Raw genomic sequence first — 13,344 nt, 5'->3', positions numbered from 1 at the left:
ATAGATACAGACAAAAATGTTATTTATGGAATTGAAACCACAGTGGATCTTTTGTAGATACTGTTGTTTCAATCATTATGTTAGCCCTCATCCAAAATGGATGTAAAAAATCCCATAGCACTATTTTGAAGGTAAGCAGTGGAGATCTGCCCTTTCCCATTATCCACCCATCAATCAACAACACCAAATTGTGATTTTCACATTGCTAAGTGTGGAATCATTTCAGGAGCAAATTGGTTGTCCCTTACCAAGGAATCAACAGTATTTCCACTTCATTGCATATGAATCATTTGGTAACTTGGTTTGGCATTGACACATATACACTAATTATTTTATCACATCAGTTCAGTGGAAAAAGCAACAACGAAATGCAGTATTATTTAGGAATTTAACAGGACCATCCTTTTCCCACAAATTGTTAGGTAGTACATTATAGAAAATATAAATATCGAATATTGCACGTACTATTTGGTAATTTGCAGTCAAGGTTTATGAGGAATTTAATTCAGAATGATTAATGATGATCTTGCAGTGAGTTGGTTGGCTCCTTTAAAATATTGGAAGGTCAGGAAGATCTTTAACAGGCTGTTTAAATATGTTGTGTGGAGAAATGAAACATAGTAAGAAAATGGCATTTCTGTTTCAGATCACAGTCAGAATCGCCGGCAAATGCTGTGAAATTTGTTGTTATGCAGCAGCAGCACAATCCAATACATAATAATAAAAATTATGGGAGGTGTGTACATGTATTTTGTCCCTCATTGTCAGGTCCTCTACTGGAGCTTGAGGGTTCCATACAGTATCCTTGCTGTTACTGTAATGTGCTCTTCTGGACTGAGATCTCAGATGTTGTTCCCAGGATTTGTTGGAGCCACTCTCCCAGTCCAGGTGTCACAGCTCCAACTGAGTTTAACACTACCAGGATTACACTGGCTTTAACTTTCCACATCCTTTCCATCTGCTCTTTCAAGTCCTGGTACTTCTCCAGCTTCTCATATTCTTTCTTCCTGGTATTACTGTCATTCGGGATTGCCACATCTATTACTATTGCTTTCCTCTGTTCCTTGTCCAGTATTACTATGTCTAGTTGGTTGGCCAGTAACTGCTTATCACTCTGTATTTGGAAGTCCCACAGGATCTTAACCCTGTCATTCTCCACTAGCCTCGCGGGTGTTTCCCATTTGGACTTGGGAGTGTCCAATCCATATTCTGTTCAGTGTACGCTGTCCCTGCCTGCACCTTGCACCCTTCTACTAGGTGCTGGATGGTTTCAGCAGATTCATTACGCAGTCTTCATCCTGGGTCTTGTCTGGTGTGATAGACCCCTGCTTCTATTGTTGTGGTGCTCAGTGCCTGTTCTTGTGCAGCCACGAGCAGTGCCTCTGTGCTGTCTCTTAGTCCTGCCATTTCCAGTCATTGGTAGGACTTTCTTATGTCAGCCACCTCAGATGTCTGGCGATGGTACATCCCCTGCAGTCGCCTGTCCTGCCATGGCCTCTGGTCCTCTGGCTCTGCTTCACCCACTTCCATTTCCATATCTCCTGCCTGCTGTCTGAGGTGTTCTCCTAGCAGGTCTTCCTGAGGGGCCATCTTCTTGAGATATTCATGGATGTTTTGCACATCTTCCAGGACTGTTGTCGTGACTCTTCCAAGCCCCCGTTATCCTTCATTCTGGACAGTGTACAGTCACTCAAAGTTGAACTTTGGATGGAAACCTTCATGTTTTTTAAGTAGTTTCCGGGTCTTCAAGTCAGTGGGTATTTGGTGACGAAAGGTCTCGGCCTGAAACGTCGACAGTGCTTCTCCCTATAGATGCTGCCTGGCCTGCTGCGTTCCACCAGCATTTGTTGTGTGTGTTATTTGATGACTAATAGGGCCAATGTGTTGATGGCTTTGATCTTGCTTTCCCATTCATCTGGCTTTTTAGGACCTGTCTCTCTCTTTGGAGGTACTTGGATGTTGCAGCCTTCCTTGTGTCCTCATCGTGGCTTCCATGTGCCTGCAGGATCCCCAGGTATCTGTAGCTGTCCTGTACATCTGGTATGTGGCCTTCATGTAACTCGACTCCTTCAGTCTTGATGAGTTTGCCTCTTTTCACTACCATCCGGCTGCACTTTCCCTGTCCAAATGACATCCTATGCCTCTGCTGCAGATCCTTGTCAGGTGAATTGGAATTGGTGAGTCAATGTCTCTTTAATTTCTGGCATACAGCTTCATGTCATTCATGTACAGGAGATGGCTGATGGTCACTCCACTCTTGATCCTGTACCCATCGCAACTCTTTAATATTAAATTTATATATAAATTAAATAAGTAGTCCACAAGGTAGAGAGGTAGTGTTCATGGGTTCAACGTCTATTCAGAAAACTGATGGCAGAGTGAAATAAGCTGTTTCTGAATCAGTGAGTGTGTGACATCAGGCTCCTGTACCTCCTCCCTCATAGTAGCAATGAGAAGAGGGCATGTCCTGGGTCCTAAATGATGGATGCCACCTTTTTAATGTGCCATTTCTTCGAAATGTCCTGAATGCTGGGGAGGTTAGTGTCCATAATACAACTGCTTGCTCGTTTCGTCACGAAAGAGGTTTTTACCATTGAAACGGACACAAAATGCTGGAGGAACTCAATGGGTCAGGCAGCATCTATGGAAGTTAATAAACAATTGATGTTTTGGATGCAGTCTCATGTTAATATTCATGTGTATTACACATCTACTTTGAAATTCCCAGATCATGACCTTGGTGTAAATAAAAACCCTGCTGCTTTTCACCTCATGTTTTCTTTTATCTAGCCCCATCATTGTAGATTTCCCTACCTTAGCTTGCTCGAAGCCAGATTTTGTGAGCAAAATTTATAGGAGCTTTCAATCCATAACAGAACGTTTCTAAATGTTAGGAAAAATCTGCTTCAAGTAGAACAATTAATATGAAGGAAAGTAATTGGAATTTTAGCCAGTTTATTAATTGAAATTCACACTGTGAAGTTTCATCATCTGCTGTCTGCAAATTAGCATATTTTACATTATATCTTGAACATAATGTAGCACAACATTATCACCATTTTTAACATTATTGCATTACAATTAGGATGTTGAGTGATTAAAAGAATTATCTTAATTAATTGTGGCTGAAAAATGTGGTTTTAATCACATGATCCAACAATAATGGGCGATAATTGAACATCAGAATTTTGAACAATGCGTAAGTAAATGGCTTCAGTATGAGCAGGGAGGGAGTAGGCAAAGGAGAGAGGGAGTGTGTGGGGTGAGAGAATAGGAAGAGGAAAATTGGGTAGGGTGACAGACTGGTATGAAAGAAAGTGAGAGAGCTTGAAGGAGCAATGGAGACAGACGATGGTATTAAAGTAGAACTAAAGAGGGGTGAGAAAGAATGAGAAGGAGGAGGGAGAGAGAGAATGGAAGGGGAACAGAGGATAGGATGGAAAGGTGGGAAGCAGTGTTGTGTCCACAGGCTGGAGAGCAAGTCTCTCCCCTCCTCTCCTGCTTCACTTTCCTCTTCCACTCTCGCTCCCTTCCCCTTTTTATCCTTCTGTCTTCCTCCTTGCCCCATTTCCTTCTTTCTGCAATGCAAGAAGAATCAGTGCAGCAGTTAGATGCAGAGGGGAGTGGTGGGGGCAGGGGGAGGTGGGAGTTACCAGAGAGGTCTGGTGGCAGTGGTGAGAGCTGGTGAGATTTTGGGGGTTGTGGTGAGACTTGGGACAATGGTGAGAGCTGCGACAGCAGAGTGTGTTGGAGGCTTTCAGGAGAATCAGAGGAAACAATGGAAGTTGGTGAGTCTGGGGCATGAGGGAGAACATAGGGCAGGAGTGGCAGTACTGAGGGTTGTGGTAGGGGAGGCAGAAGCAAGATGAAGGGTGATTCGGTGAAAGTGACAGGAATAAGAGCTGATGTAGGAGCTGAAGAAATGAAGAGGTGTGTGATGGAGTGAGCCAGTGAGGTCTAATTGACTACTCAAATGCGGCCCAGGAAGGCAGTTCTCCAGGAGATGGCTACTTCCGGGCAACAAGCTTCAAAGAAAATCAGGCATCCCATAGCCACCATAATATCCATGCTGGAACAAACCTGGCACAATTCCTCCACAAAAGATTAGATTAGATTCAACTTTATTGTCATTGTGCCAAGTGCCAATGAAATGCAATTGGCATCTATCCAGAAATACAAAAGAATAGTGCTATTTACAAAATAACTGTGAATAATAAGTGCTACTGAGACAGTACAATATGGGTGCAATACTGTTTAGCGCTGTGATGTGAGGTTCAGCAGGGTCATAGCCTCAGGGAAGAAGCTCTTCCTGTGCCTGCTGGTGTGGGAACAGAGGCTCCTGAAGTGACTACTGGTTGGGAGGAGAGTAAAAAGCCCATAGTTAGGGTGAGATGCATCCTTGATAATGATTTTTGCCCTGCCCAGGCAGCGTTTATGGTAAATGTTCTCAATGGTGGGCAATTTGGATCCCTATAATCCGCTGGGCAGTTTTCACCACCCGCTGATAAAGAAATGATAAAACAGAAGCTGCTGGACATCCAAAACAAAAATAAAAGAGAAAATACTAGAAACAGGTCTTGATAGCGGCAGAGGAAAATGTACACAAAAACTCTGGACATGATCATCCTTGTCAGCTGCGAGGAAGGTTTATACTTCCAATGTTGATTTCACATCATCTTTGCATGTTTACTAATCTTTTGATCACTACATCTGTCACCATTGTGCCCAGAATTGTGCATTAAACTCTTCATGAAATCTGACTGGCATCTTCTGCTCTATTCCATTAATGTAAACCTGTCTGAAGCATGGCCTTCTAGAATCACTTATCAATTTTTTTTAATCAGTATAAGGAATTTGCAGTTATATAAAACTTGGCCACACCTCCAGGACGTTCAAGAACACATTAATGGCAGAGATTTATTTTACTGAAGGATCAATGTGACATGAAAACCATTTCCTACAGATAGAATGGGCAACGTGATGTCATAATGGCTGATGGAGGGATGTTGTCCTGGAGACCAGAAACTGCTTTATTCTTTTCCAGATGGTGTCATCGAGATCTTCATGGCCATTTGAGCAGGAAGTTGAGGCTTTGGTTTAACATCCATGCAAATTTAGAATTTTAACCACTCCTTTAGTACTAAATTACAGTGTATATTTGCACTGTGTGTCGTGTATAGGAGTAGGTCAAACTATAAAGTTCTGACCAAGATGTTGAATACAGTCAAGTCGACCAGGCTGACACATACGATATCTCTTCCTCTACCAGTGCACACACTATTTTGATGCATTTCTCCAAAACTGATTTATTCTTGATGTGTTGAAATGCAAATTGGAAATTTCAACAGTATCTCTTTCCAAATATGGAAGGCAAACCCTTCCCATCCAGAAGAGTGTGAACAGTGCACACCCTCCTTCAGTTTCCTCCAGCGACTGCCTGCCAGCTGTTCTGGCACGGGGTAAATGTAATGAGGAATATGAATCCTCACTGGACATTTCTCATCAATTGTACATGGTTATTCTCTGTTTTCTTACAAGCAACATTAAGCTGGTTTCTTTATGGTGTTTTTTTTTCCGATAATACAAAACGTTTACTAAACAACTGACCCTGTGGTAGAGCATTTACTGGAGCTAGTATGTAGACCACAGAAGAAAACAAGTCAGCAAATCACATGTGTCTGAATCAGTGATATCTTCTTGTAAACAGCAACTTGTCCAAAATGTTTCACAATATTGGTTATTTCTGGATTTTAGGAGTACTATGTAATAGGCATTTTCATGATAGAATTTGATCTGCTTGCATTTAATTATCCACTCCCTCCAACGATAGTTGACTCCAGCAACAATATATGGCATTTACAAAATTCACTGGTACACTTACTAAGGTTGTTGTCACCTTAATAAGGCTTAACTTGACCTCTTATCCTGATTGTGCAGTACTCCTTCTTTGCAGCACAGGTTTAAATGGTTTTTACCCTTCTGTCTTGGAAATGAGACTGTTTCCAACTGAAGCACAAATGATGGACTGAAATGATATCAAATTACATCTCAATATATAGGACAGAATTAGGCTCACATTTCCTTAATGGTGCAAATAAGCATCCTACCCATCTTTATCCAAACCTATCACTCACTCCTGTTCATTTCTTTTTCATGTGTTCTACATTATTACAGTTATTCAGAGAAAGATTTTATTGAAATACTCACTGACTTTAATAGTGTTTACAACACAAATGGAAACATTATCTCCAAATCTACCTTACTGAATTCTCTTGTGTTAAGTCCATCAGTCGGGTCATGCTTCCTGTCACGAAGGAGTCCAGTGAATTTCTACAATAAAAAATCCTGTCAGCCCAGGACATGCTGTCTTCTCATGGCTGTCATTGGGGAGGATGAACAGGAGCCTGAAGACTTTAAAAACAGCTTCTTCCATGTTGCCACCTGATTTCTAAATGGTCCATGAACCCTTGAAGGCTATCTCACTAACACAAGAGATTCTGCAGATGCCGGAAATCCAGAGCAACACACACAAAAAATGCTGGCGGAACTCAGCAGGTCAGGCAGCATCGATGGAAATGAATAAGCAGTCAATATTTTGGGCCGAGACCCTTCTTCAGGATTGGGAAAAAAAGGAGGAAGGTGCTGGAATAAAAAGGTGGATGGTGGAGAAGGAGGTTAACTAGATGATAGCTGAAGCCAGGTGGGTGGAGAAGAGAGAATCTGATAGGATCAGAGAGAGGACCATGGGAGAAAGGGAAGGAAGGGAGGTGATGGGCGGGTAAGAAGAAGAGATAAGAGGTCAAAGTGGTGAAAAAGGAAGGAGGAGGGAAAAAAAATTACCGGAAGGAGAAACCGATGTTCAGGCAATCAGGTTGGAGGCTACCTAGATGGAAATATGAGGTGTTGCTCCTTCTCTCTGAGAGTGGCCTCATCATGGCAAAAGATATGTCATGGACCAACCTGTTAGAAAGGAATGGGGATAGGAATTAAAAATGGTTTGCCAGAAGAAAATTCTACTTTTGGCAGATGGTGCTGAAGTGCTCAACAAAGCAGTCCTCCAATTTAAGTTGGTGTAGCGGGAGGCCGCATTGGGTGCACTGGATACTTTAAACGACCCCAGCAGATTTGCAGGTGAAGTGTTGCCTCTCCTGGAAGGACTGTTTAGGGCCCTAAGGGAGGAGGCGAATGGGCAGGTGTAGCATTTTATTTTGGGAGTTTAGTGGGGAGGGGTGAATGGACAAGGGAATCACAGAGGGAGCAATCCGTGCTGAAACTTAAGATTGGTGACAGAGGGGGTAAGTAAAGACGTGTTTAGTTGTAGGATCCCATTGAAGATGGCAGAAACTGTATAGAAGGATGTGTTCACTGCGGTGGCTCATGGGCTGGTAATATAGGTGAGGACAAAATGAGCTCTATCAGTGTTGAATCAGCTGGAAGATGGGGAGAGCTCGGATGTCCAGGGAATGGAGGAGATGAGGGTGAGGGCAGCATCAATGTTGGAGGAAGGGAAATCCCGTTCTTTGAAGAAGGGGATATCTCTGATGTCCTGGAAAGGATAGCCTCATCCTGGGAGCAGATGTGGTGGAGACAAAGAAACTGAAAAAAGGGAAAGACGAGGTGGGAAAATGTATTGTCAAAATAGCCATGGGAATTCAAACAACACACTCAAAATGCTGGTGGAACGCAGCAGGCCAGGCAGCAACTATAGGGAGAAGCACTGTCGATGTTTTGGGCCGAGACCCTTCGTCAGGACTAACGGAAAGGAAAGATACTAAGGGATTTGAAAGTAGTGGGGGGAGGGGGAAATGTGAAATGATAGGAGAAGACCGGAGGGGGTGGGATGAAGCTGAGAGCTGGAAAGGTGATTGGCGAAAGTGATACAGAGCTGGAGAAGGCAAAGGATCATGGGACGGGAGGTTGGGAGAAAGAAAGGGGAGGGGAGCACCAGAGTGAGATGGGGAACAGGCAGGGTGATGGGCAGAGAGAGAGAAAAAAAAGAAAACAACAAAATATGTCAGGGATGGGGTAAGAAAGGGAGGAGGGGCATTAACAGAAGTTAGAGAAGTCAATGTTCATGCCATCAGGTTGGAGGCTACCCAGCCGGTATATAAGGTGTTGTTCCTCCAGCCTGAGTGTGGCTTCATCTTTACAGTAGAGGAGACCATGGACAGACATATCAGAATGGGAATGGGACATATCAGCCATGGGAATTGTTAGGTTCAAAAAAGATGAAGGTAGACAGTTCATTGCCAGAGATTGAGACAAAGAGATCAAGAAAGGGAAGAGAGGTGTCAGAAATGGACCTGGTGAATTTAAGGGCAGGGTGGAAGTTGGAGGTGAAGTTGATGAAATTGACGAGCTCAGCATGGATGCATAAAGCAGCACCAATGTCGATGTCACTGTAACGCAGAAAGAGTTGGGGAGCGTTATGAGGGAAGGCTTGAGACAGACTGTTCTGTCTATTCAAGGAAAAGACAGGAATAACTTGGGCCCTTGTGGGTGCCCATGGGTTTGGAGGAAGCGGGAGCAGCCAAAGCTGAGTGAGGACTAGTTCCTTACCACAATGTTGCTTTTCTTCTTTTGCTCTGTTTATTTACTGTATTTGTTTATTATTGTAACTTATATTAACTTCTCATGTCTTGCACTGTACTACTCCACAAACAAACACACTTCATGACAAATGTCAGTGAAAATAAACCTGATTCTGATTCTGAAAAAGGAGTTAATATTTCAGTCTTGAGACTCTGTCAGAATAGCAAACTCCATTATCGCTGTTGTCATCTTCAACAGTGGACTGTTTATAGATGTAAAACTGAGACTCACTTGAAGCCTGATTTTGGGTTAAAATTAAAAGGCTAGGTTGCTTGTGATATATTTCTCTTAAATTAGCAAATCAGTTAAGAAAGCTCCACCATGGTCCTTGGAATGGCAGGAAATGTGCTCATGCTTAAAATGTAACATACTGTGATCAGCGTCCCTGTGGGGAGGGGGAAGAAAATCTCAGGAAGAGGGAGAAAAAGCCTGTGGATTTCGCTGTGGATTCCCTGACGATCTGAGAAGGAACTGCTGAGCTGTGTGAAGTACGTGCAAGCTGCCGAGAGCGCTTGGCTTGCAAGCAGTTAATTCACAAATCTATATTAAGCAGCAGGACGGAAAGCTCCACTCACTTCACTGAAATTGTCTGTGGGACCCACTTAGCTTGTGTGTCCTCGGCAGTCGGTGTAGTGTAGGCACAGACAGGCTTGGCTCAGTGTCAGGGTTTCTGCCTCTGATTGTTCACACCAACCTTCCGATCAAAGCAGGGATGAGCTGAGTAATATCACAGCACTTGCTCAATGTCTGAGGTTTAACACAGGGAGACGTAAAAATCGTTTATTTATTTACTTATCGATACAACACAGAATAGGCCTCTCCTGCCCTTCAAGCCGTGCCCCCCAGCAACCTCTGACAAACCCTGATTAACTCTAACCTAGTCATGGAACAACTTACAGTGATCAATTAACCGGTATATGGAAACTGGAATCTCCCGGCAAAAACACCCACATTCCGCACGAAGTATGTACGGACTCCCTACAGAGGACGCCGGGATTGAACTCTGAACTCTGACACCCCGAGCTGTAATAGCACCACAATAGTCGCTACGTTACTGTGAGCAGCTCCCATTGTCACTCTCACAGTCTGCTTCTGTGACCTTGTTTAAACATCTGGACTCCAGTGAAGCAGCAACTTTGTTTGTGGTGCCAAGCGGGTGTGGAAAAAAATGATTTCCTGATCATGTCGTGCAACTGTGAGGTCAGACCATCCACAGGTGAACAAATAAGTGGCTCCCAGACTCGCCTGTGTGCGGGAAGTGCTGGCGTGTCACCTTTGAAATAATATTGCTGCCATCAAGCTCATGTCTGAGGAACAGCATCCACCCTATCACTGGGACTTTGCCGATTAAGAAAGGAAGCAAACACAAAGAATTTTTTTCTAGCCACTAGAGAGAGAGCAAGCATCACTGTGGAAAACTTCCTCTCTTTCAGTCAAAAAAGTTGACCTTATGATCATTGTCATCGTCATCTGGCTGCAGGATCAGAGAATGCCTGGTGATCGTCAATCACAGCAATACCGCTCAGGACTCCAGCAAGGTGCCGGGCAAGATCACTAAACGCCGTGCGTGCCTTTTGCCATCGGGGATGTGAAAGCATCTTCTCTGTTTTTAATTCCTTCTTTGCCTGGTGAAAATGTAAGAGTCTTATTCTGTGTTTCTCTTCCACCCTCTGCTTCCGTTATCTGCCGGGCTGACAGCTCCGATTCAATAGCAGGTATGCTCTTCTCCAGTCAGCTGGCAGCATCAGGCAATGGCAAAAGCACTGAGAAATTAAACACGGCAAAAGTGGCACCGAGAGAGAGGCAGACATCATCAATGATGAAGGAGGTGCGGAGAATTCATGGAAATGGCACAGTGCTGTCCACTGATTGTGGATTGATGAGGTGTCTGTGCTATAACCTGACTTTGGAGTAGAAAATTTCAAGGTCAGTACAACTAAATGATTGCTTTTGTTTCTTTACCTCGGAGCTTTTACGACACTCCACGAATCTACAGGGAGCACGGTGGTACAAAAAGAGTATCAATATTTGCTGTGAGTACTGGAAGCTGCAGAGAGAAAAAGACAGGCGGCACTGGAATCAGAATGCCAGCAGCAACAAGAAGCACCGGAATCTACAGGGAACGTCAGGCAGCAATGAAATCTAGAGAGAACACCAGGAACAGAGTACTGTAATCTGCAGGGAACTTCAATGCATTCAAAGGTGGCCATAAACTTCAGTAACAGCACTGTTCTGTGCAGACTGCACAATAAGGGGCTCCACGGGTAGTCATGTCCTGTCACAGAATCACTGGATGAGCATACGTTACATACGGAGCTTCTGTCCACAGCGACAGTACATTCAGCTACCAAGGTTGTAACCTCTGAAATGCTCCTGCTAAACAATCGCAGGCCTCAAAATGTTCATTAAGATCCTACCTTTGTCCAAGCTTTCACTGACTTCACCTGATCTCCTATTATAACTTGTCGAAATGAGTTATTTATCCTGGGAAGAAGTTGGATTGGATGTTATTGTGAAATGAGTGATGTATGCATGATGTTGTTGTGGCACACATGAGGGGCCTGATGGAAAACTTGGCAAAAAGTGTTAAGTTTCTAATACAGTTGCCTTTGAAAGGAAACATTATGGCTGAACAAATGGTCAAGTAAGAAAGAGGCACTATTAAACTATTGTGAAATATCTGCCTTTAGAGAATCTAAAGTGTAAATGAGATTTGCTTGCCGCAGTAACTATTGTCAGCAGATTTGGTGCACAGCTGAGCTTTCAAACCATTTCTATTCTAGGTCGTAATTTCACCTATTGGCTTTTTTTAGTGGCATTGTCTTAGGGTACCACAGCAGGGAAATAAGTCCATTTGGTCCATCTACTACCAATCTTATATTAACCTCATGTTATTCTCCCCATATTCTATAAGATAGAAGGGCAGAATTAAAACATTTGGCCCATCAAGTCTGCTCCACCATTTTATCATGACTGATCCATTTTCCCTCTCAGCCCCAATTGCCTGCCTTCTCCCTGAAACCCTGACTAATCAAGAATCTATCAACTTCTGCATTAAATATACCTAATGACTTGACCTCCATTTCTGCCTGTGGTGATGAATTCCAGAGATTCGCCACTCTCTGGCTAAAGAAATGCTCTCATCAACTGCTCCCAGATTCTGCCACTCACTGACATCCTCAGGACAATATGCAATAAGCAAATAAACTAACAACCCACGTATTCTTGGAATGTGGGGCTGTTTCTATAATGGTTATTATTCTATGATAGATCGTATGCCCACAACAAAATGAATCTCGAGGTTATATATGGAGACATATATATATTTTGATAATCAATTTACTTTGACTTTGAGAGATAACCAAGTCACCTGGAGGAAACCAGCTCAGTCACTGGATAACGGTGCAAACTCCACGCAGGTAGCACCCCAGGTCGGAATTGAACCCAGGTCTCTGGAGCAGCAGGGTAGAAAGCGCCAATAGCTGTGCTACTGTGTCTCCTTGTTTCTCACCTTTTCACTCAGACCAAGTCTACCCTGGCATTTTCCAATGGGACTTTCTAAACTTCAGGGTGTGTTAACTGGTGAGCTGCTATGTGGGTGGGCCTTGCTCAAAAGGACCTCTGAGTCGTCGGCACAAAGGCAGGCCTATGTGGTGTGGTTCTGTTTTCCGAAGTGTAGTTCAGGTTTTCCTATGGACAGACTCTATAACCAGTTCACGCCACAAACCCAAAAGGAGGAAACAACCTCTCTGGTGTTTATGAGAGTGCTGAGCTTGTTAAAGAGCCACATGCAATAGACAACAAGACACAATAGCAGGGCTCGTAGAGTTGTTGTCTCACAGCACCGCAGGCCTGGCTTTAATCCTGACTTCTGGTGTTGTCTATGTGGACTTTGCATGTTCCCTCTGTAACTGAATGGGTTTCCTCCAGGTGCTCCCCTTTACTCCTATGTTCAAAAAGTGTATCATGTTAGTAGATTGACTGATCGCTGTAAGTTTCCCCCTAGTGTGTGGGTAGGTGGTAAAATCTGGAGAGAATTGGTTGGAAAATGGAAGGCATACAGTGTATTGACCTTCCTCAATCGTGGAATTGAATTTAGGAGCCGAGAGGTAATGTTACAGCTTTATAGGACCCTGGTCAGACCCCACTTAGAGCACTGTGCTCAGTTCTGGTCACCTCACTACAGGAAGGATGTGGAAACCAAAGAAAGGGTGCAGAGGAGATTTACAAGGATGTTGCCTGGATTGGGGAGCATGCCTTACGAGAATAGGTTGAGTGTAGTTCAGGTTCTTCGGAGCGATGAAGGATGAGAGGTGTCCTGATAGAGGTGTATAAAGTGATGAGAGGCATTGATTGTATGGTTAGTCAGAGACTTTTTCCCAGGGCTGAAATGGCTGCCACAAGAGGACATAGGTTTAAGGTGCTTAGGAGAACCTTTTAAGGTGCAGAGGAGATGTCAGGGGTAAGTTTTTTACTCAGAGAGTGGTGAATGCGTGGAATGGGCTGCTGGCAATGGTGGTGGAGGCAGATACGATAGTATCTTTTACGAGACTTTTGTATAGGTACATGGAGCTTAGAAAAATAATGGGCTATGGGTAACCCTAGTAATTTCTAAGGTAGGGACATATTCAGCACAGCTTTGTGGGCCAAAGGGCCTGTATGGTGCTGTAGGTTTTCTATGTTTCTATAAGATAAGAGTCATGTAGTATTGATGTAAATAGGTGCTTGATGGAGAGCATGGTATAGATGGGC

General features: G+C 43.6%; 1 long non-coding RNA gene across 1 annotated transcript; it reads right to left on the bottom strand.

Moving 5' to 3' along the window:
- Positions 1-2,959: 2,959 nt before the first annotated feature.
- LOC132378503 (uncharacterized) lies at positions 2,960-9,568 on the bottom strand. The gene is made up of 3 exons (XR_009507061.1): positions 9,490-9,568; positions 6,841-6,960; positions 2,960-3,578 (listed from the first exon to the last, which is right to left on the bottom strand). It is a non-coding gene; the product is annotated as an uncharacterized LOC132378503 (long non-coding RNA).
- Positions 9,569-13,344: the final 3,776 nt, after the last annotated feature.

This window comes from Hypanus sabinus, chromosome 20 (assembly GCF_030144855.1).
Source record: "Hypanus sabinus isolate sHypSab1 chromosome 20, sHypSab1.hap1, whole genome shotgun sequence".
In the NCBI taxonomy this organism is placed as follows: domain Eukaryota; kingdom Metazoa; phylum Chordata; class Chondrichthyes; order Myliobatiformes; family Dasyatidae; genus Hypanus; species Hypanus sabinus.
This window is presented reverse-complemented; position numbering and strand designations above follow the sequence as displayed.